The sequence below is a fragment of the Monodelphis domestica genome, chromosome 4, assembly GCF_027887165.1.
Source record: "Monodelphis domestica isolate mMonDom1 chromosome 4, mMonDom1.pri, whole genome shotgun sequence".
In the NCBI taxonomy this organism is placed as follows: domain Eukaryota; kingdom Metazoa; phylum Chordata; class Mammalia; order Didelphimorphia; family Didelphidae; genus Monodelphis; species Monodelphis domestica.
This window is the reverse complement of record NC_077230.1, coordinates 129,476,960-129,500,750: the sequence shown is the minus strand read 5'-3', so window position 1 is coordinate 129,500,750 and position 23,791 is coordinate 129,476,960. Positions and strand designations below refer to the sequence as shown.

General features: G+C 39.1%; 1 protein-coding gene and 1 long non-coding RNA gene across 2 annotated transcripts in view; one reads left to right on the top strand and one right to left on the bottom strand.

Moving 5' to 3' along the window:
• GPR39 (G protein-coupled receptor 39) overlaps positions 1-23,791 on the bottom strand; it is a 291,771-nt gene that overhangs the window by 203,919 nt on the left and 64,061 nt on the right. The gene's annotated exons all lie outside the window — the stretch shown is intronic.
• On the top strand, positions 679-3,972 carry LOC103092195 (uncharacterized). Its single transcript, XR_467385.2, has 3 exons — positions 679-949; positions 3,342-3,456; positions 3,609-3,972. It is a non-coding gene; the product is annotated as an uncharacterized LOC103092195 (long non-coding RNA).

Sequence of the window (23,791 nt, the reverse complement as noted above, 5' to 3'; positions counted from 1 at the left end):
TCATGAGAGAATCTCAGAAAATAAGAAGTCCCATGATATAAATAAGTGCCAAGTTATTTTGACCTCTTATACCAGTGCTGCTTTGTGTGTGTCACCCAAGAAAGGAATGAAAAGTGCTACCCCTATCAAGGTTCTCTTGTGCCTCCCCAGGCAAGACTAGCTCAATGATTTGAGGAATCCTTTGGTGGTAAAGAAAGGCAAAGAGTCATTCTTCCCCAGGGCAAAGAGGAGCAGCAGCTATACTGAAAACATAGGATCAGAGTTGTACATGTAAGCACAAGCTCAGTGGCCATTTAGAGGGAATTGACCTCATTTTACAGCTGAGGAAATAGAACCAAAGGAAAGTTAAATGACTTGTCAAAGTTCCCACAGGTGTAAGTGACAGAGCCAGGATTTAAACTCACATCTAGGAGATGTAATCCAAAGGCCAGGTCAGTGTGTTACTAGAAAGGTCTGGGGGAATAAGATCTCAGAGCCTGATACCAGTCCATGGGATGGCTAGCTGGAAGTAAGAGTTCAAAGACAAGGAAATCTGTCAAAGTTTAGGGACCAAAATGCAGGAAGCACAGGAAAGTCAACCCCTGATGCTACTGCCCTAAGTGGCCACTAGAGCTCCCTGCTCTCTCTCCTATTAATTCAGTTGTCCCTACTGAGTTGTAGGCTTGTGTATAAGGAATCAAACATTCTCAAAGCTGGAAAGGAATAGAAAAATGGTCTAGTGACACATTGGGTGCCTGTCTTCATAGCCCAGTTCAATCCTGAAAGGCTCATTACCAGGACACTGGCCACCCACCAGATGATAATATTATTTTTGTCCCTAGTCCCTCAGGAAAGGTATCTCTGAAGATATGGAGAGGTTGTTGACACCCGTGTCTGCAAAGGGACTATCAAAAACACCAACAGCCTCATCAATTTTATATGCTGCTTTTCTCCCAAAGTGCCTCAGGAGGTCAGTATCTTTTTATTCCAAGTTGTATATGTATGTGTGTATATTCATTATTTATTGTTAAGGGAAGGAATTGAAATTTTTATAGTTGGTTTTTTGACAATTTAAAAAAAATTTAAGTCAAGGTCTTGTCTTTTCTGTGAAGTTGAGGCATCAATTAAATTCACTAGGGGAAAAAACCATTTTCTGGATCTATTATGCTCATTCTAGCCTTCATTCCTTTATGCCCACACTTTCCCCCAACCAATTCATCCTGATGCTTCAAAATATAATTCCAGTTCTATATATCTCTGACCACTTGACCCAACTTTGTTATTTGTGTCTCTGAGTGCTAGCAATTATAGTCAGAGACACATGTCTTAGTACCTCGTTGTTTCCAAGTTTATTGGATCACAGAATTCAGTTTGGTTCAATATTTATTGAGTACCCACCATCTGGAAGGTCCTCAGGATACAAAGATTAAAAAGAGGCTCAGCCTCTACCCTTGAGAGGTTTAGTTTTGCAAAGTATATGTCAGGTACAAATGTGAGTTATACATGATCATTGGTGGGGGGAGTCTTTCTTCTTTATTTTTTTTATTTAAATTTATCTGTATGTTACCTTAATATACCCAATTAGAGAAAGCATCCTTTGACAAAATAAATGTCTTACTGAATAAAACCATGTATACCTTTTGATTCAACAATACAAGATCATTTGAAGAAAGAGAAATTTCCAACCAGAAGAAATCTTTCTGATCCTTTAGCCTAAGGAAAAAACTGAGGTCCTCAGAGATCCCTCAGTCAACAAGTCCTATTTATTGAACATTTACTCTGTGTTACAGATTTAGGAGAAGCACTGAGGGCACAAAGAGATGCAAGAACAGTCCCTGTCCTCAAGGAGCTCACACTTTAATGGGGTAAACAGTTATCTGAAAAGATCTTGATTTTCTCCTCAGTACCCTACTTTGAATCTGCCTCTACCACAAGGCATATGTGTTCACTTTATTTCCCTGAACTAGATTATAAACTAAGGTATGACAAGAAGTGCTTTATATTATTTTTGGACTTCCTATTCTTCTATCAGTGCTACAGCCCACAGACTTAAACACAGGATGTTAGGTTTAAGCCCACAGACTTAAACACAGGATGTTAGAGCTAGAAAGGACCTCAAATGTTATATAATTTAATCACTTTTTAAAAATCTTATTTTAAGTATTTTAAATGGCATAGTGTGCTTGGTGTCATAAAGGCTCAGGATCAAATCCCATCTCAGGTTCTTGTTGACTGAACAAATCTCTCAGCCTCAGTTTCCTGGACTTTAAAATGGAGATAATAATGACACCTATCTCACAAGGCAATATTGAATAAGAACATAGACAAAATGCTTTGTAAATCATAAGGTACCATGTGAAGGCATGCTATCATTTTTATTTTATAAATAAAAAAATTAAGGGCCATAAAAATGAAGTGACTTTTCCAAGGTCACAGAGGTAATTCATTCTTTTAGAACCAGACCTAGAACCCAGGCTACCTGCTTGCTAGTCCACAACATCCATCACTATAACTCCTCTGTGTCAACAGTATCGAACTCATCTATCAGATCAGGGCATTAGATTATACCTTGAGTTGAACATACTTACAAAAGGAAAAGAAACATGTAATTAAAGAAGAATTTGTTAGAATTTAATCACTTCCTTGATGGAGTCTGAATGCAGATCAAAGCATACTTTTTTTTAACTCTTCTTGTTTTTGGTTTTTGTCTATGTTCTCTTTGGCAACATGGTTAATATGGAAATATATTTTGCATGACTGCACATGTATAATCTATATCAAGTTGCTTGTCTTCTCAAGGAAGGGGGAGAGAAAAGAGGAAAGGAAAGAATTTGGAAGTCAATTTTTTAAATGTTAAAAAATTTTAGATATAATTGGAAAATCAAAAATTTTCACTAAAAAAAAATAATCCATTCTTTGAAGAGGAAATCCTGGCAAAACTTGATTTAGTTAAATTGGGAATGTGTCAGCTAAATCTATTCCTGATAGAAGAAACCAACTGAACCTCATCCAAGAAGTGAACTGGGCCCTGCTTCATGACCACAGAGGCAAACTCTGAGATCTTTGTGCCCCTGGCTAGTAGAGACAATTCTAAATAGCTCCTTCATTTCTGGGAAGTGAAATTAGGAGACACTGACATTTTTCCCAGAGGGGAAAATAAAGCTAGAAAGCCATTTTTTTTTTTGCAAAGCTTCTTTTAAAATACAAGCACTGCCTTATATAAACCGAGTACAGTACTCTTAGTCCTCATTAAAGAAATTTCACACCTATTATCCCATTTTAACCTCACAATCTTGAGCAAATAGGATAGACATCATTATGTTCCTACCTATTGTATCTCCCATCTTTTTGCCTTTGCACAGACTGTTCTTCATTCCTGGAATGCATTCACCTCTAATTCATAGAACCCCTTGTTTTCAGCAAGATTCAATTTAAATGTGACCTTCTGACATAAAATCTCCTTCCCTGATCCTCCAGGTAGGAATGCCTTCCTTGCCCCATCTTGGATTGTATATATATATATATATATATATATATATATATATATATATATATATATATATATATATAAACTTTGTCTCTACCTTGTGTTGACTTATCTGTTAATACATACTGTTTATTTCCAATAGGATTTAAGTTCCTTAATGAGAGCTGTGCTTCTGATGGACTTCTGGGGGCATGTGTTTCTGTTTTTGTATCTTCATTGATTAGCAAAATGCCTTATCTATAGGAGGCACGTGTTAAAGGAGTGGATCTTCATTTCACAAAGGAGGAAATGGAGCAAATGGACTCAGCATAACATAAAGAAAAGATAAGGGATTAGAAGATGTCAGTTCAAGTTGGCTCTCTTACCTTCTGGTTATGTGACCTTAGGCAAGTCATTTTACCTGTACTCTTGTTCTCATCTTCCCCCATATAAACTGAGGTGATTGGGATATATGATTTCTAATGTTTCTTTCATCTTATTGAGAGATTCAGTTATGCTTAAGGATATGGAGCTAGCCAATGACACATCTAGGATGGAAGGTAAAGCTTCTAATGCCCCAGTCAAATTTTTTCCACTAAAAATTCTATCACTAAAATGGGGGGCAGGACCCCTTAAGGAGCCCTGACCTGACCCCAGGGTGTCAGTGATCCAACAACAAGAGGGTGAGAAGACAGGCTTCATTCAACCCTCCTCACAATAGCCAATAGTGGCCCTTATTTCCCACATCTTTATACTCCAACGTTCCACACCCTCCACTTTCTCTCCTTCCATTATGCAAGTTCTCATCTTTCCCCACTGCCCCATGTTTTTAAGACTATCCATTTCCTGGGTGATACTCGGGAAATTACACACACACACACACACACACACACACACACACACACACACACATTCTTCCCAGCATCGCCTACACCTCAAATCACTACTCATGGCTGTAACTAGTGACCAGTAAGGAAAAGTCCCACCTCCAGACAACCTCTTCCCCCCTACTTCCCCATTTCTCCCCTTCCCTTTTCATGGCCAAAGCAAGTCACTTCACAGGAAGAGCAAAAATAGGGAGATGTGCTGCTGCCAAAATGATTTTCCTAAAGCACATGTCTGACAATGTATACTCCACTAACCCTAGAATCAAATATTTTTTCTTCTTCACTTTACTTTTTTAAAATGTGCATACTTAGCGCAATAGAACATATATAATTTATAAGTAAACATACAGAGATTGGAAGTATATGCTTTTTTTCTAATAAGGGTATATAATGGAAAAGTTTGGAGACCACTGAACTTGACCAAAATGTCATGAAATAGAATATAGACAAACTTTCTCTTGAGTCATTCAGCAATATGGCTGGGTGGCTCAGTGGATTGAAGGCCAGACCTAGAGATGAAGGTCCTGGGTTCAAATTTGGATTCATACACTTTCTAGTTTTGTGACCCTAGGCAAGTCCCTTAATCCCGTTTGCCTGGTCTTTACACTTCTGTCTTAGAGTTGTTATGAAGAAAGAAAGGTTTCTTTAAAAAAGGGGGTTTGGGGGGAGAATCTATCAACAGGAATTCATTAAGTTCCTACTAATGGCAAGCACAAATACAAGACTGAGGCATTCCCTGCCATCAAGAAACTTATATTGACCTAGACCAGAGGTTCATAACTTGAAGACCTTAATCTTGTTTTTTAAAAAATATTTTGATATCTTCATTTCAATGCAATTGGTTTCTTTTATAACCCTTTATCTTCCTCTATTTCTTTTAAAATATTCTTTGAAGGGGACCATAGTCTTTGCCAGTGTGCCAAAGGGATCCATGATGCACACAAAAATGTCAAGGGCTCTGGCCCTAAAGGAAGAAACTACAGATATGTATATGAAGGTACCAATTTTTAGTTTCCTGTCACATTTAGTTATGCAATGGATCTCTCCCCCCATCCCTTACATTCATATTAATTCAATGCAAGCTTCCAGCATTTTCTAACCTATCAGAAAGTCATTTAGGAACCTGTGGTGGGTAGTGAATGTACAAGCCAATGGCTATCAGCTGCATGATTCTCTTCTCCAACAGAGAATTATAAGTCTGGTTTGGGCAGAGAATCAGGAAAGAGCCTTGAGAAAGACTTTTCTCCACAGGGTGCAGAGACAGAAGGGAAAAAATATGTCTGTAATCCTAGATTCAGAGAATTGGGTTTTATAGCAATTGTTATCCTTTCAAAGGTTTGGACAAGAGGCAGAGGAAGAAGAGGAAAGAAATGGATAAGCAGCTGTTAAAAGAAAAAGGAAGAAATGCATTGTCTGTTAGGAGATGGAACATGTGATGGTCTAATCATAAGTGACTACAAGGTAGGGATGGCCAGAAGGCTCCTGAGATAGTCTGATGGTAATGACAGACCTCTAGGTGAACAGTTTAGGGAAGGTTATGTGAGTAACACAGTTAAGAAGCAGCAGATAAGTATTAGATTGGGGATAATGGACACCAAGATCCATCTTGGAAAATCAGGAAAACCAGACAGGGACAGGCAAGACTGCAATCAGTAGCCACAGGATCAGGCACAAACGATTCCAGACCCAGGAACTTGGGGAAGGAAGAATCTTAGGTCAGCTCAGAGAAGCAAGTCCACCCTTGCCTTGCTTTAAAACCTAAGTTTAGCCTAATAGCTGCCATGTGGTAAGTATTTTTAATTAATTAATTTTTGATGTTAAACCACCCAGTTAACTCACTGCCTCCCCCCCTGTCTCAGGGAAGGCATCATTTAACAAAAAGATATATGCATATCTTGTCATATAGATATATACACACACACACTCATTTCTATTCATTGGTTCTTTCTCTGGAAGTGAACATACACAAGTCATTCTCCAAGCAATATTTTTGTTGCTGTAAATAATGTTCTCTTGGTTCTGCTCATTTCACTCTTCATAATTTCACGTGGTCTTTCCATGGTTTCCCAAATTAACCTGTTCGGTCACTTCTTGCAGTGCAGTAGCATTCCATTGCCATTGTAGGCCACAACTTGTTTAGCCATTCCTCAATGGATGAGCATCCCCTCAATGTCCAGTTCTTTGATACCACCGAGAGAGCTGCTATAAATATTTTAGAATGTACAAGTTCATTTCCTTTTTCCTTGGTCATCTTAGGAAATAAAGCTAATAGTGATATTGCTGGATTAAAGCCTTGTTAACTGATGGCCTCCGGTGGCAGACAAAGACTGCTGATTCAAGAACAGAGATGAAGCACCCTCTGCTCATGTTTTCCTGGTGATAGAAAAGGGTTGGCAGGTGTGAATGAGGAGCCAGAGAGAAGGGTGGGGAGAGAGGGGAAAGCATTTATTAAATACCTATTATGTGCTAGGTCCTGGACTACGTGCTTTACAAATATTATCTCTGCTGAGAGCCTGCCAGGATTACCTGGAAGCTCCCCAGCTGGTTGTAGTAACTATTTGCTGTTGTAGCCATTATTACCCAATATAAAGGCACCAGATCTCCTAAGCTACATGATACATAAGCACAGATTTATTGGGCACCTATGAAGTGCCTAATATGTGTGCTGGATGCTATGGGAGTACAAGTGAACACCAAAGCAGATGCTATTTCTCCGAGGTATAACGGAGAATTCCCCTTTGGCAAATTCATTGAAGGAAAGAACAACTCACCTAGTCTTCCAGGTAATCACATCAAGAGAGGCGGTGACCCAATTCAGGGAAGAGCTAGTCATACTTCACATGCTTCCCAGCCCCCATGCACCAGGATCTGCTTTCTGCAGGCATTTGGCCATTAGTCTTGCCACAACAGCCCTTTTTCCCCATCAGAAACTTAGACTTTCTAGACCCAGAGTGCCAGAGACCATCATACCCCATTTTCCTTGATTCAATCCACTAAACTTTCAGGTTCTGCACTGAGTCAGTTACTGATGGGTAACTGAAAACTTATCTCAGCCTATTTCATCTAGCCAACTCCAGGCAATCCTTTACATCTCATTCAGTCATCCACCAGGATACCATGACCAACAAAGTACCTCCCTCCCTCCCTTTTTTCACCTTTTGCCTTTTTCCCTGGAGCTATAATCACCTCAATATTACCACTGCAACTACAAAGAAATATGGCAACCTACACCCCTAGGGCTCCATGCACAGTCCCCGTGACTGCTAAGACTACAATTCTCTTCCTTGGCCACCATTTCCAAATATGTGTTGTATCCACCTAATAAACTAAAACCTTCTTGAGGTCGGGGACTATTTCTTTTTATCCTCAGTCCCTTCCAAAGTGACTGGAATGTATTAGGCATTTACACACTTTCATGATTGGCTGAACTAAGCCAAAGGGAAATCTTGTTCTCCAGGAAGTATTGAGGAGGCATTTGGTTTTCTAGTAAGCCCAACAGGAGAAAGAGCTTTGTTTATTCTGAAATAAGAATAGTGATGGTACTCTGGGTTCAGGACACTGTCATGAGCAGAAGGAAAGGTCAAGTGAGGAGATGACTCATACAAAAGTGGACAGATGCAAGACAGAACAAAATCTTTGGGAGGAATGGAGTCCCCTTCACATCAGCTACTGTGAGGACCCTGAAGCAAAGCACCCGTCACTGCACTCCTAGTTACAGCAACTGGAGGAAAAGACCGATGAGCATCCCTGCCCTCTGGCCTGAAATTGCTAACTGGACTTCTCCACTAAAACAGATATTTACAGCCTGCTTTCACACTCACACAAAATTTGTACTGCATGTGGACAAAGAAACTACTTGGCTTTTTTGTTATGAGTTTCTTTTATACCCTTTCCCCATCATTCACCAATACTTTACAGAACAGCCGATGGAGGGCATTTTAATGCCTTTTTATAGCACCTCTGAGCAGTAGGTAACTTGGCATAAAAGTTTCCAGATGCTAATATTTTTTTGATGCAAAGAAATCTTTGAAGTTGTAGTTAACCATCTCAGGAGGGGGAGGTTGGAAGGGAAAGTTTCTTCAACTGGATTTTCCTCTAGTCAGCATTTAAGTGGGTCTTGTCTCCTGTTGGTGCTCACATGAAACTCCCATTAACTTAATGGGCTCTCTCAATGCTCCAAGGGGAGAAGCAGCTACTGAATTCAGGGACTCCCCAGCTGGTTTGATATCTTGTTGAACTTTCCATTACTTTGGGGTAGAGTAGCTGCCTATTAGTGATTCCTTCTCTGCTGCCTCAACCCCCTCCTAATAACCAGAGGGTAGTTTACATACACACGCTAACTGTCTTATTAAGGCCAAATGAAGCACATGCTTAAGTATCTCGTCCTGTTTCTAAAGTGTGTTATTTGCTATTCAATCTCACATGGCCCGCAGAGGCAATAAAGGGCAAAGGGAATTACCTTTTAATGTATTCCGAAGGCACACCCCCCCACACACTCCCAAGGATAACAATTTGCCAATATAACCTTTAATTAAACGAACAGAAATCATGCAGACCCCATGGAGCAAGATGGCGCTAAATAGAGGAGAATTATGTATGAGTTGCCCCTAGCCACTCATTTTCCCTTGAATAGGATCTGTCAATAGGGCCTTAAAAAATACTCCAAGGGAAACTAGGAAGCTACCATCTAATTCCATTTAGCCCAAGCTATCCGCAAGGCACCAAAGAGCCTCCCTCCTGGTCATAGCTGGTGAGAGGAGAGAAGACCTTCCAAAGGAGAAGATACCCTTGAGAAAGGAGGCAGTGATTTTCAGAAAGCCAAGGTGGTGGGCAGACCCCAGTTGTCCCTGGAAAGGTATACTAAATGCTTCAGTGGTGAGGGAATAAGCACTGCACTATCAGTGAGCACTTTTGCCCTCAATTCAAAATGTTGCAGACAGAGGCTGCATTCAGTGGGAACTCTCAAGGGTGGCATTAACTGGCTGGAAGCCAACACTACTACAGGCAAGAATCATTACATTCCAGCAGCCTGGAAATGGTCCCTTAAGTGACAATGTTCAAGTGTTGTTTAAGTGGGGGAAAGAAAGGAAGAAGAAAAGAATCCATTTCCCTCCTCTATGTCTTTTAGGGAGATTTGATGTAAATCCAGCCTGGTTAGAGTTCCTCACTCAGCTGACTAGATCAATGCCCAGAATGCCAAATCAGTTTAGAAATTGGTAGAGGCAGAATTTCAGAAGAACTATCTAGAAGAAGGACTACAAGTCTTTAGGGGACTTCTGAATCAGACTAGGAGTTATTGTTAGAAATTAACTCCAATCTGAGATTAGTTGCCAAACTTCACTACACCTTCTTTCTGTCCTATGGACAAAGTTCAGAACAACCAACAATTCAATTCAACAAACAAATTAAGCACTTGCTGTGTGTGGTGGACTCTGCTGGTTGTGGGAGAAAGGGGAGGAGGGAAGGAAGGAGGAAGAAGCAAGAAAGGAAGACTGGATATGACACAATCTCTACTTTCCTAAAGCATATGGGCTAGACGGGAGGTATGTACATACATGGGTGATAATAAGTCAAAGTAATATTTGCTAAATGCAATAGAAAGAGAAATGTTACCAAGAAAAACAACAACACTTTTAAAAGATAGGCTCATAGCTTGGGAAGGAATCTTAGAGGCTCTTCATTTTACAGATGAGAAATCAAGACAGTGATGTGCTGAGAAGAATCAGCTGTTAAATTTTCAGTGTGAGCATTTATACCTCCAAAATCAATAAATGCTAAAAATCAGAACTCAGCTTACTGTTTTGTTGATTGTCTAGATTTAAAAATGAAAACTCGGAAAGTCAGTTGTTAAATGTTGACCTGCACACTTCTCCTTAGAGAGACCAATTAATTTGTCCAAGGTCACACAGGAAACTAGGGGAAGAACAAGGATTCAATCCCAAGTCCTGACTCCAACTCCAGAACTCTTTCACTTCATGCTTATTCCTCATGATTATGGGAGGTAGATGGTACGTAAGTACCCAAATGTCTCTCAGGATTAATAGTCACTTCTACCAAGGACAGAATAAAAGTAGAAAGTTTATAAGATTCTAGGACCATTGTTTCACTCGGAAGTAGTATGTAGGGTAGTTGCCACTTCCATTAACATTAGAGATCTCCTGCCTCTCCTCCAGTCCATTCAAGTCCCATATTTACCTTTAAGTCTTTCCCAATTATGTCAGTCCTCACTGGCTTCTTTCTTCTCTGAATACCCACGTTAGAAACTGGGATGACACAACATGGCATACACTATTAGATGGAAGGAACCCTTTGGAGGTCACTAGTCCAACTCTCATTTTATTGTAGATGAAAATGAGTCCTAAAGATGTCAAGTGAATTGTCAAGGGTCTGACAGGCTGTCAATGGCAGAGCCCTGCTCCTCTGATGTTGAATACAGTTCTGTTCTCACTCCACCATCCTGCCTCACTGGCTTGCATTGTTCATTGATTGTTGGGTGTACCCTGACCTTCTTGCCCTACATATATCTGACTTCATGAGGGCAAAGCCTGATTATTTCATTTCTCTGGGTCTGGCAGTGTTATCCTGGTGGCCAGCAACTCATAAGTTTCAGGCATTATAGATGGTCGGAGGGAGATACAGATTTTACTTTGGATTCAGGAAGAGAATTTCAATGAAACAGTCAAGGGAGGTTTGAAACAGCATGAAGAAGAGGTTAGAGAGCTGGCCTTGAAGCCAAAAAGCCTTGGATTCAAGTCTTGCTGCTGACATGTATTGCCTGTGTGCTCCTGTACAATTCATTTATCTTCTCAGTGCTCCAGAAAGTTTTCATGAGACTATAAATTGTGAAGTCGGAAGGTACTGACCTACATTGGTAGAGGGAGTTTCCTTATTTAGGAGTTCCCTATAGTAATGAAATCATGGGTCCAGCTGGTGTTCCCCTCCTGCTTAGATTAGCAGAGAGAGTTGTATTTAAAGTCGAAAGATCTAGGTTCAATTCTTGGCTCCAACACATACAAGCTATATTTTCATAGGCAAATCCTAGCTTCTCTGAATCTCAGCTTACCCATCTTTAGGTAGGATATGATCTAAGGATTTTGTTGGTGATTAATTACTTCTGTTTTAAAAAAAAGAATATTGACTTTATATTGACCATATTTTCCTGTTTCTCTCCATCTTGCCCATCTCAGAGATTCATTCCTTATAACAAAGAATTTTTGTTTTAAAAGAGGAAGAAGAGAAAAAATTCAAGCTGAGCTATTTCTATGTAGCCCTAAATGCCAGGAGTTTTGATAGTTACAACATGTATTAAGACTATTTAAGACAAGATCCTTGCCCTTCAAAAGCTTAATATCCAAAAAAGAAGAGAGCACATACATAAGGACCAACATGAATAATGGGAAAAGCAGAGATCTGGGAACAGAATACCCAAGTTTAAATCAGGACTCTGTTACTCACCAACTGTGTGACCTTGGTCAACTCTTTTGACCCCAGTGAGTCTCCATTTCCACTTTTGTTAAAGGATAAAGTTGGACATGATGATTTCTTTTTTTAAAAACCTTTATCTTCCATCTTAAAATCAATACTGGGTATTGGTTCTAAGGCTAGGCAATGAGGGTTAATTGACTTGCCCAGGGTCACACAGCTAGGAAGTATCTGAGGCCAGATTTGAACCCAGGACCTGGGTTCTCTGGGCCTGATTCTCAATCCACTGAGCCACCCAGCTGTCCCCAGACATGATGATTTCTAAGATTCAGTCAAACTCTACATCCTAATGATCTTTGGGGTAGTGTTAACAATAAACAAAAGAGAATCCAATAATTTCCTGCTCTTCCATCTCTCCTTTCCCAGTAGCTTTCAAGCTATGATAAGGTTATGATAAACCTGGTTACACCTGTTCAATTCCATACAAACCTCACTTTATTTACTCAAAATGCCAACTTGGAGTTTTGCTTTCTTTTTTCTTTTCTTCTTAAAGTTGGTAGACTTTGAGTGGGACAGGGAGGGAAAAGTCTAACTGGACTGAAAATCAGACAAGTTTCTCATGTTTCTCTGCTTGGGTATTGAGTTTCTTACAAAGGCTAAAACTCCTTTAGAAGGTAGCCAGATATATGCCTGGGCAATAGCCTAGAGACTCTGTGTGCAGTACATTTTTCCATCCCTGCAGCAGAAAAGAGGGAGTACTAAGGCTAAGAGAAACTCAATCTAGAAGCCAGGAGTTCTGACTTTCTCCATCTAGTTCATAAAAATAATTCAGTTTAAATTTTTTTTCTTCTTCATCTTTAAAAAATTGACTATAAATTTTATTTTTCTAGATTACATGTCAATGTAATTTCTTGATATTGGTTTCTATTATTTTGCAATTGATATTTTCTCACCCTCCCATTCCTCTCCCCTCCTTAAGAAGTCAGGTGTTTTATATATATATATATATATATATATATATATATGGTGAAAGTAGACATATATGGCTAACACTAGAGAAAAATACCTGGAGGGAATAAAGTAAAGAGTGGGACGTTTCAATTTGCATTTGACTCTGTCCATTCCTTCTATGGTGGTGTATAGTTTGTTGTTGTTTTGTCATGAGTGTCTTCTTCTTCTTTTAAAACAAAAAAGGAACTCTTATTATGAGGGATGACTTTCTAATATGGAACAGAATGAGACATACAGGGGAAGATATGGTTAATGTAAAGGCATAAACTCTCATTATAAATCTAATTTTTAAACAAGTAATTCGGCTCTGGTCCTGAGCCCCAAAGCTGTTTTCCTGCTTCACTTCTATTCCCTCAAAGCACCAAATAGAAAAAATACAATTAGTGAAGCAAAAGGAAAACAAAGTAGAACCAAAGAATGCCCCCACAAAAGGGCATTGTCTTTAACAATGGATATGTGCAGAGAAAGCGATTCTAGATGAAAAATCAATTCAAATTTTTAAAAATCATTGAAAGATGGGGAAAATATGTGGGGTATCTTACTTGTCTCAATGACAGCCACTCATTTAGGTAATGGACAACCCCCTGCATCTGATGGACCTCCTTTAGCCAGTCAATGCCTAGAGAGTCATCTCAGAAATAAACAGTCTGCATGAACCAGCAAATGTTTATATGTACAGATTTCAGTTAAAGAGACCATGAGGGGATTCCAAAGGAATTTTTTTTTCAAAAAATGACTATAAAAGAAGGAAATGAAACTGTGTTAAGAGGCAAATCTCTCTTCTTGAGTCTATGAAAGTCCTGGGAATTCATTCTAATATTCCCAGTAGGAAGTGCCTGAAGACTTAGTTTCAAATTCCAGGTTTGTCATTTATTAACTGTGTAAGCCTGATTAAATCACTTGATGTCTCTGAGTCTCGTTTCCTACTCTGAAATATGGGGAAGGACTTGGTCTACTTCACAGAGTTGTTCTGAGAAACAATGAAATGAGAAACGGTGACTAGAGCTTGAAGAAGGATAAAGCATTGTGAGATTTTGACATAGAGATTGGGTGGGCATCTGTGTTTTCATTTATTTAAGGAACTAACTCTACCAATTCAGTTCAATTCCTTCTCTACAATGTAAGAGCCTCTGAAATTTGTTGACAATGAACAATCAAATGAATTGTGCAAGGTCATATATCCCATGGGTATGAGGTAAGACTTGATTTGAGTAATTTTGGCTCTAAGGTCAACTTTCTACCATGCTGCATCTCATACAAATGTAAGTAATTTTAGACCCTGAAAAGAGCCCTAAAATGGTTTTGGAAATTCATGTCATAGCTATAAGGCACAATATATTGCACATATTATCTCAATCTCCCCTAAAATCCTAGGGCATACCAGCATTCTGTCTGGATCCTCATACCATTCAATTCTTATAAACCCTCTCCTCTTTCCATGGGAGCCCACACTGGCCTTGTCCTACCTAACCTGAGAATCACTGTGGATCTCCATCTGTGCTAAAATAGTGATGGATGATCCTTACATGAGATCAAATATTTAGAGCTAAAAGGGTCATTGGATACCATTCAATCCAATCCCCTTATTTTATGGATGAGGAAATTGAGACACAGATATGTTAAGTGATTTGCCCAAATTCAATGTTTCAGGGTTCTAGTTCAGTTCCTGTGATCAAAATCCATTGTTCCTTGCACTGTACCATGACACCTCTTATCTTAGACAATGCTTAGTCATTTTCTAGTTGTGTTCAACTATTTATGACTCCATTTAGGGTTTTCTTAGAAAAGATACTTGGAATGGCTTGCCATTTCCTTCTCCAGCTCATTTTACAGATAAGGAACTAAGACAGATAGGGTTAAGTGATCTGCCCAAAGTCACATAGCTAATAAATGCCTTAGGACAGATTTGAACTCATGAAGATGAGTCTTCTTGACTCCAGGCCCAATAATCTATCCAGTTAACCACCTAGCTGGCCCTAAAGAGTGTCACTGATCTATAAACCCAGAGTATGCTGGCCGTGAGATATTCTATGCCTTCGGTGTCTCGGCAGAATCCTCCAGTTATATATCCCTCTCCCTTCTGGGGTTAAGGTGGTAGACATTTTATTGACATTCCAGTGGGATGGAATTAAAAAGATCGTTACTCCAACTACACATAGATACCTAATTAACACTATGGCTCAGGAAGCACACCTTGCTGAAACTTTGAAATTTTCTTTTCCTCCTAGAAAGGCAAGAATTTGTTTCCTCGAGCTTGGGGCTGGTTAAAACCAATAAATCTACTCTGGACGTGATAAAGTCTTATTAAGAGTTGGAACTCTGCTATAAACTATAAACATCAGTTTGGGCACCACAATCATGAATTGATATCAAACATATATGTTCCTTTTCTCTATTGTACTCTTTTCTGAAGTTACACGACTCCTCATTCTATCTGATTTCTAAGTCTATTAACCTTTAAACACATCCTCTATACCTTCCTTTCCCATTAGCTCTTATGGGGAAGGTGCTGAGCTGGGTGTCCTTGGTTCTAGGCTGTCGGTCACTGTGCCACCTTGGATAAGTCAGCTTATTCATCTAGGCATCAGAGAATCATATGGTCATAAATTTAAAACTGGAAGGGACCGTAGACTTACAATTTCATCATCTGTCAATTCGGCAGCGGGATTAGATGGTTTCTGAAGACTGTTTCAACTCTGACATTCTATGAGTCTACTTCCAGTCACTTTAGAGGTGATTAAGGCTTACAAGCAGCAGCTTCTAGAAACAGGTTGCCTCCCAATGGCAAACACTCAGATTGAGGGAGTGTATGTTTAGCATTATAGCCAATTTATGTAGTGTGAGGGGAAAGAAAGGTCAAATTAGTTTCCAGTGACCTTGGCAGCTGTCATTTAAAGTCAATGATACTTCACTGAGCATTCTTGGAGAGTGATCATGAGCAGATCTATCCATCACAATTCATTTAAAGCACATGGCAGCTCCTTCCCCTCCTCCCCCAGTCACCTAGCAGCCAAGCTCCACAATTAACTAGCACAGCAGCTGTAATGTCTGAACAGAGAATAAGGAAGCAAAATTTGAGACTGAAACAGAATTTTAATATTTCAAGCAGGCATAGCAAAACAAGGGAGTAAACTAATAAACAAAGAGTGGATATCTACTATATTCAAGGCACTATGCCAGGCACTGAAGTGAACAGAGAGCTTCAAAAGATATGATCTGTGTCCTCGAGGACCTTACAGTCTAGTGGATGGGAAGAGGGGCAAAGGAGAGATCCAATATGTCACCCTTCCCCTTCCCTAACCAATACATTCTAGGATTTTGCTGAAGGAAGGAATACAAAATGTTTTGTTTGGCATTGAAAGCTCTCCATAACTCAGCCCTCTCCTGCCTCTCTAGTCTTCTTAAACCTGACTATCCCCCTCCACCATACTCTTCAGTCCAATTATACTGGCTTTCTTCATGTTCTGGTAATAAAACATTCTGTCTCTCAGCTCTGGGAATTTTCTCTGGCTGTTTCCTATGCCTCAAATGTTTTCCCTCCTCATCTACATCTACTGGCTTCCTTGTTTTCAAGACCCAATGAAGTATCCCATGTTCTATAGGAAGCCTTTCATAGTCCCTCTTGATTCTTGCAATTCCTTTTCCTATATTTCCCATATATTCTGCATAGAGCTTGTTCCTTCATATTAATGCTATTGTCTCTCCCCCCCCCCCTTAGATTATGAATTCCTTGAAGGTAAGGACTGTCTTTTGCCTTTTTGTATTCCTAGTGCTTAGCACAAAACCTAACAAATAGTAGGTGCTTAATATTTACTGACTGACCTAAAAAAGATTAATAATACAAATATTTTGTCTGAGTATCCCAGATAGGAAGTACTATAGAAATTCAAAGCAAGGAGAGTTAGATCACTCTAGAGCACTATAGATTGGGAAGGCCTTCCAGAGGAGATGAGAATTGATTTGACCTTGCCATTCAACACCATTCACTAAGGAAGAATGACTTTTGAAAAAAGGATCAAAATAGCTGGAGAAGGGTTGGGAATATCAAGAGTCCAAGTAGTGTAGGTTTAGAGATGACCCTTCCATTCATTGTCACATTTCTTGGGAAGCCAGAATTGAATACCTACAGGGGTAGAGATAATGACATGATAGAAAGAACACTTCCAGGCAAGCTGCTGAGCCTGCCAGAAATTCTCCCCACCTGGCCCTCTTTCTCAGCTCAGATCATTCAACTGCCACCCGCCCTGCTGGTAGCTATGGCAGATGCTGAAGCCACTTGTAGACCCGTACAGGTTTCCTCCAGGCCTTTATAGAATGTTTCCCTCTTACTCCTTAGCATAACCATCTGTTCCAGCCTAATTCGAATCCTTGTCACTTCTCTGAGGAAGGAAATGGTATTTCTAGTCCCATTCGTCCTCACTTAATGAACATCTGAGCATGCCAAAGGACCATGACTCAATGATATCCTCAACCCTTTCCCCAACTCTCATTCCCCCATCATCACCCTTAAGCCCTGGTAGAGAGTGGAGGTTGTGTCACATGAGGAAAAGAATGGGAGGCTATATAGCAGCAACAGTGGAATACTCAGAGCAACAAGTAATATGTGATTCCTCCCAAATCAGGCATGGAATAAAATGGTTGACTACTTATTTTGTTCCATTGGCCCATTTAACTGGCAAAACTTATGGTTTGGGTCAATGGTATAGCAGAAATCTAACAGAAAATAGGTACCTCTATCTTTCCCCCTCTCTTTATAGGAGTATTCCTAAAGCAATTTTAAATCAATTCAATTTCCACAGTATTTCTTTGTCAGCTATTATGAGCCTAGAGAGGTAGATTGATCTAGCTGATAGAGGATGGGATTCAAAGAGTAAGAAATTATTTCTACTTTCAGGGGATAGGAAAAATCAAAGAACATTTGAGAGAAGAGATGGTTTCTAAAGTGTGTCTTATAGGAAGGTAAAAATTTTAACATACAGAAATTGCAAAAGGGGGCAGAGGAGTGAGAGTGGGTGAAAGAGAATCATTTCATTCTACACATGAAGAAGAGCCTGAGAAGATACTGAGATTACAGGGAGCACAGCAAGATCAGGCACTAGTGAATGGTCCAGTGACTATGATGGGCAGTGCTAAGCAATGAGGATACAAAGTTAGGCATCAGGCTATACACAAAGTCCCACCAAGGAGCTTGTGTTTTATTCAACAGGCAGTGGAGTGCTTTTAAAGATTTTTGAATGGAGAGTGACATGATCAGAGATAGGTAGCAATAAAAAGAGTGGATCACTGGCAAGGAAAGAGAATGGATGAAGAAAGACTATTTAAGAGACAAAAGTTCAGGTAAGAGGTATTGATGGCCTGAATTAGGATTGTGTCAGTGGAAATGGGAAAAGCATAGATAAGGAATATTTTGGAGGTGAAATCTTTAATATGTATCAATTAATTGGCCATGGGGAATAAGAGGAAGGCAGGAGCCAAGGATGACAACCTATAAAGTACAAGGTACTGTGCCAAGTGCTAGTGGAGATAAAGCACAGGGGCAGTATATTCACTGGCAATGGCAACAACCTCAACTACATACACCAGCTCCTTCAGAGAGGCATCAGAGTGATTAGGTGACACAACCAGAATGTGTCAGAAAAGGGACCTAAATCTTAAGCTGGCACTGGGGCCAGCTCTCTTTCCATTATATCATACTGCTTTTCATGCCCCTGTTGCAAATATGAAGACAAATGAATATGAAACATTCCTTTAGGAAACTGAGTGTTTCAGTTCTCTCATTGATCTAGGTTTATGACCTTGGACAAGTCACTTGAACCTCATCTTTCTCACCACCAAAGTTGGAATCTTACCCACAGATAATGTTGTTGTTATTGAATAGTTTCAATGATGGCAGACTCTTCATGACCCCATTTTGGGTTTTCATAGCAAAGATCCTGAAGCAGTTTGCCATTTTCTTCTCAAATTCATTTTACAGATGAGGAAACTGAAGCAAACAGGGTTAAGTGACTTGCCCAGGGTCTCATAACTGGTAAGTGATTGAGAACATATTTGAACTCAGGAAGATATGCCTCTTAAGCTGCCTCAGTTATAGTGCAGATAAAATGAAATAACATATGTAAAGTGCTCAGAAAAATTGAAGCATAATTTAGTTAACAGCTATGATGATCACTGTTTCTATAGTATTGGATGAGCAATAGTATTCAACTGCTGGCTGAGAAAATGACTGGTGATGATGGTAAGTGTCAAGACATGGATGACTCGAAAGGCCAACGGATTATACAAAAGAGTTCCTCAAGTAATCTGGATCATCCCCACATCATAAAATCAAACTTAGTACTGAATTGCTTCAGTTTTGTGGGATACATGTAAAGTATTAGTCTACCACAATGTAAAAGGACAAAAACAAATGTGCATAAATTAAAATATAAAATAAGCATGGTAAGTCCACAATGAACAAAGCAAAGCACTAAACAAATTTGCATGGCAAGAGGGAGATTTCCTGCTGATGGGGGATCATTTAGTGAGGAGTTGTGGTCAGAGAAATATGACCAGAAGAACCTCACAAAGTCACTGGGAACTCTTAAAGTCCAAAAGGAGAAGAGATTATCAAAGAAATTTATATCCTAGGCAAAACAAAAGCAGAATGACAATTTCTAAACATCTTTGTCTACTGAAAAGCATACTTATTAAAGTTTGGCATGCCATTAAAAATATGGCAAAATTTTTACATAATCTCATTTCATATGGAAGAAAGAAGCTGATGAGAATTGTGGACCATTTTTTAGAAATTTGAAATACATTTTAATTCTAAATTTTAAAAAACCAAACAAAACAAACAGTTCCATATATAAAGAAAAGGAAGGCTTTGTATAAATTAAATACAAATTCTCTCATATGCTCAGTTTACTTTTTTATATCTACATAACAAAGCCCATCTACAAATGTGCCAGTTCCTCCCTGTCTTCCCTATATCACAGAAGGTATAATCCAAGAGACCAATATGTTCATAAAAATATCTCCATTTTCATCTGTGAAACATTTTTTTTAAAATGCAAATAATTAATAACTCATTGAAACTCCTACTCAAATATTAAACTATCAAATGACTCATTAATAAAAGGTGAAACCAGGAGGCGGAGTCAAGATGACAGCATAGAGGCAGCAAAAGTTCAGATCTCTGAAAACCCTTCCTTACCGATTACAAACTGAATGCTCCTAGGGGACTGAAAATCAAACCTAACAACAAGACAGAGCCAAGGAACCCTCCCTGCTTGCCTCAATTCAAAAGGTACACCACACACCCCCCCAAAGCCAGAATTCAAGAACACTCGGTTTTAAGGGGAAGGAAGAAGGAAGGCCCCAGGACCCTCCCCACCACCTCCTCACCTAGAGCTCTAAGCCTCGAGCGGCATCAGGAACCCCTGGGTGGGCAAAGGCGCTGGTCTGTAGGGAGTACTTTGCGGGCAGGGCTGTGCCAGGCTCAGAGCGTCGAACACAGGCAGTGGGGAAGGATCTGGAGAGCAAGCACAGTGCAGGCAGCCTGGTCACAGTGGCTGAGACACTCCATATTTCTCCTGACTTCCAGGAGATTTTGGCCTCAGGGCACATCCAGCCCAACCCAGCTGAAATTAATCCCATCAAAAGTCTTCAGAGGTCAGGGAAGCTCAAACTCCATCACCCCTTCCTCACAGACTTCTGGACTTTAATCCAATCACAAGCCTCCAGAGAACAGGGAAGCTCAAGCTCCAATGCCCCTCCCCCATAGACTGCACTGAGAGATCTCCTGACAAAGCTCCAAGAGAGGAGACTGACAGAAGACCCCAAAATCAAAGAAATGAGAGGAGCAAGATCACAGACAACTGTGGGGAATAAAGAAGGGGAAAATATGAGCAAACAACAGAAAAAGAAAAAAGACATTACAATTGACAGCTTCTATACAGGCAATAAACAAAGAGCAAATGGAACAGAGGAGGGTGAAGGAATGTCAAGCAAAAACACAGAAACTCCAGCAAATTGGACACAGGCTTTGGAAGAACTCAAAATATAATTCAAAACACAATTAAGAAAGCTGAAGACAACTGGGGAAAGAACTTAAAAACTAAGATAAGTCACCTGGAAACAAAAAATAGTGTCTTAACAGCCAAAATCAACCAGCTTGAAAATGAGGCAAAGGAGATGAAAGATAAGGCAAAGAAGATGGAACATGAGGCAAAGGAGATGAAAGATGAGGTAAAGAGGATGAAAGAAGAGGCAAAGGAGATAATCAATGACATAAAGAGAATGAAAGATGACCTCCAAAGAAAATCAGACCAGAAGGAGAAGGATGACCAAAAATCCAAGGATGAAATCCAGTCTCTAAGAACCAGAATACAACAAATAGAATTAAATGACCTCACAAGGCAGCAGGACACTATAAAAGAAAACCAAAAGAATGAAAAAATTGAGGAAAAATATGAAGCATTTCATTCACAAAACAGAAGATTTAGAAAATCTCTTGAGGAGAGACAACTTAAGAATCATTGGTCTAACAGAAGACCATGACAAAAGAAAAAGCCTGGAAATAATACTACAGGAAATTATCCAAGAAAACTGCCCTGATATTATAGAACAAGAAGGAAAAGTGGAGATTGAAAGAATCCACAGATCACCTCCTATATTTAATCCCCAACTGACAACACCCAAGAATGTTATAGCAAAATTCTAGAACTATCAGAACAAGGAAAACATATTACAAGCTGCCAAGAAGTCATTCAGATACCATGGAACCATAATAAGGATGACACAGGATCTGGCTGTATTGACACTGAAGGACCGAAAGGCATAGAATATCATATTCCAGAAAGCAAGGGAATTAAGTCTGATCCTGATAAAAGGCAGTATAGACAATGAGGAAATATCAGTATTCAACATGTATGCACCAAATGGCATAGCATCCAAATTTCTAAAGGAGAAACTAGTGGAGCTCAAGGATGAAATAGATAGAAAAACTATAGTAGTGGGAAACCTGAACCTTCTTCTATTCGAACTAGACAAATCAAACCAAAAAATAAGTAAGAAAGAGGTAAGAGAAGTGAATGAAATCTTAGAAAAATTAGAGTTAGTAGACATGTGGAAAAAAATAAATAGGGACAAAAAAGAATATACCTTTTTTTCTGCAGCACACGGTACATTCACAAAAATTGACCATGTAGTAGAGCATAAAAACATTGCAAACAAGTGCAAAATAGCAGAAACAATAAATTCAACCTTCTCAGATCACAATACAATGAAAATAATAATTAGTAAGGTTAAATGCATAGGCAAATCAAAAATTAATTAGAAATTAAACAATACAATTCTCCAAAACCAGTTACTTAAAGAACAAATAATAGAAACAATTAATAATTTCATTGAAGAAAAAGACAATGATGAGACATCCTTTCAAAACCTATGGGTCAAGGACAAAGCAGTACTCAGGGGGAAATTTATATCCTTGAGTTCATATATTAACAAACTAGAGAGGGCAGAGGTCAATGAATTGGGCATGCGAATTAAAAAACTAGAAAGTGAACAAATTAAAAATCCTTAGATGAAGACTAAATTAGAGATACTAAAAATCAAAGGAGAAATAAATAAAATTGAAAGTCAAAAAACTGTTGATTTAATAAATAAGACTAGAAGCTGGTACTTTGAAAAAAATAAAATAGACAAAGTACTGGTCAATCTAATTAAAAAAAGGAAAAAAGAAAACCAAATTGAAAGTATCCAAGGTGAAAAGGGAGACCTCACCTCTAATGAAGAGGAAATTAAGGCAATCATTAAAAATTATGATGCCCAATTATATGGCAACAAATATGGCAATCTAGGTCATATGGATGAATATTTACAAAAATATAAATTGCCAAGACTAACAGAGGAAGAAATAGATTACCAAAACAACCCCATTTCAGAAAAAAGAAATTGAACAAGCCATCAAAGAACTCCCTAAGAAAAAATTCCCAGGTCCAGATGGATTCACAAATGAATTCTATCAAACATTCAAAGAACAACTAATCTCAATATTATACAACCTATTTGACAGAATAAGTAAAGGAGGAGTTCTATCAAATTCATTTTACAACACAAATATGGTACTGATTCCAAAGACTTATGAATGTTAGGGGTTTCCCCCATTGGGGAATCTTCTACTTAAAAAAATTCCCTAGCAGATGGTGAGAACTCTACTTGAGTGTGGGGGCTCCTAGCTAAGGGAGTGTCCCTGATCCACCCTACTTAAGACTGCCTTAGGACAGAAAACTGTTTGCTAAACAATGAAAGTACTTTGATCCATGCTCATGGAAGGGACAGGAAGTTCTTTGAGTCATGACTGTTTTAGAATTGATACAATAGGATACTAAGTATCTATAAAGGTGGGGCAACTTGTAAACTACTTAAACCTAAAAGGGTGATAACTTATTCAGAGGTTTTTTCTTAATGAAATTTGTCGACACAGCAGCATTTTTTTTCTGACCTACTAAAGAGATTAAAACTACTCAGCTGTGAATTCAAAATGGGCGGTCCTTTAGAAACATCTACAGTGATTGGTAGATGTAAGGACTTAGGGGAGGTGACAGAGGAAATTTTGCCCTTAAAAATAAGAGCTTGGATCTCATTCAGGAGCTCGATTTCTGATTCTCATTCTGGAGGATCTCATTCTGAAGGAGAGCTCCTTGAGGAGCTCCTCTGAGGGGCTCTGTCCCTCTGGGGTAGGAGCTCTGGAGGCTCTTGAGAGAGGCCCTTTGAAACAATCTCTGGCTGGAAGACTCTTTGAGGAAGGACGCTGGCCTGGTGTTACTAGAATCCTTGTTTAGTCAGACCTTGTGGTGAGTGTTAAAAAACTGACTGATTTCTCTTTTAAGACTCAGGTCTAGGCCATATTGGCTTGAGGCCCTTCATACTTATTCCTTTCTTACTCTCTCTCTCTTTCTTTGATTACTTATTGTATTGTTAATTAAAATCTCTATAAAACCCAATTGACTTGGGTATTTGAATAATTGGGAATATTTCC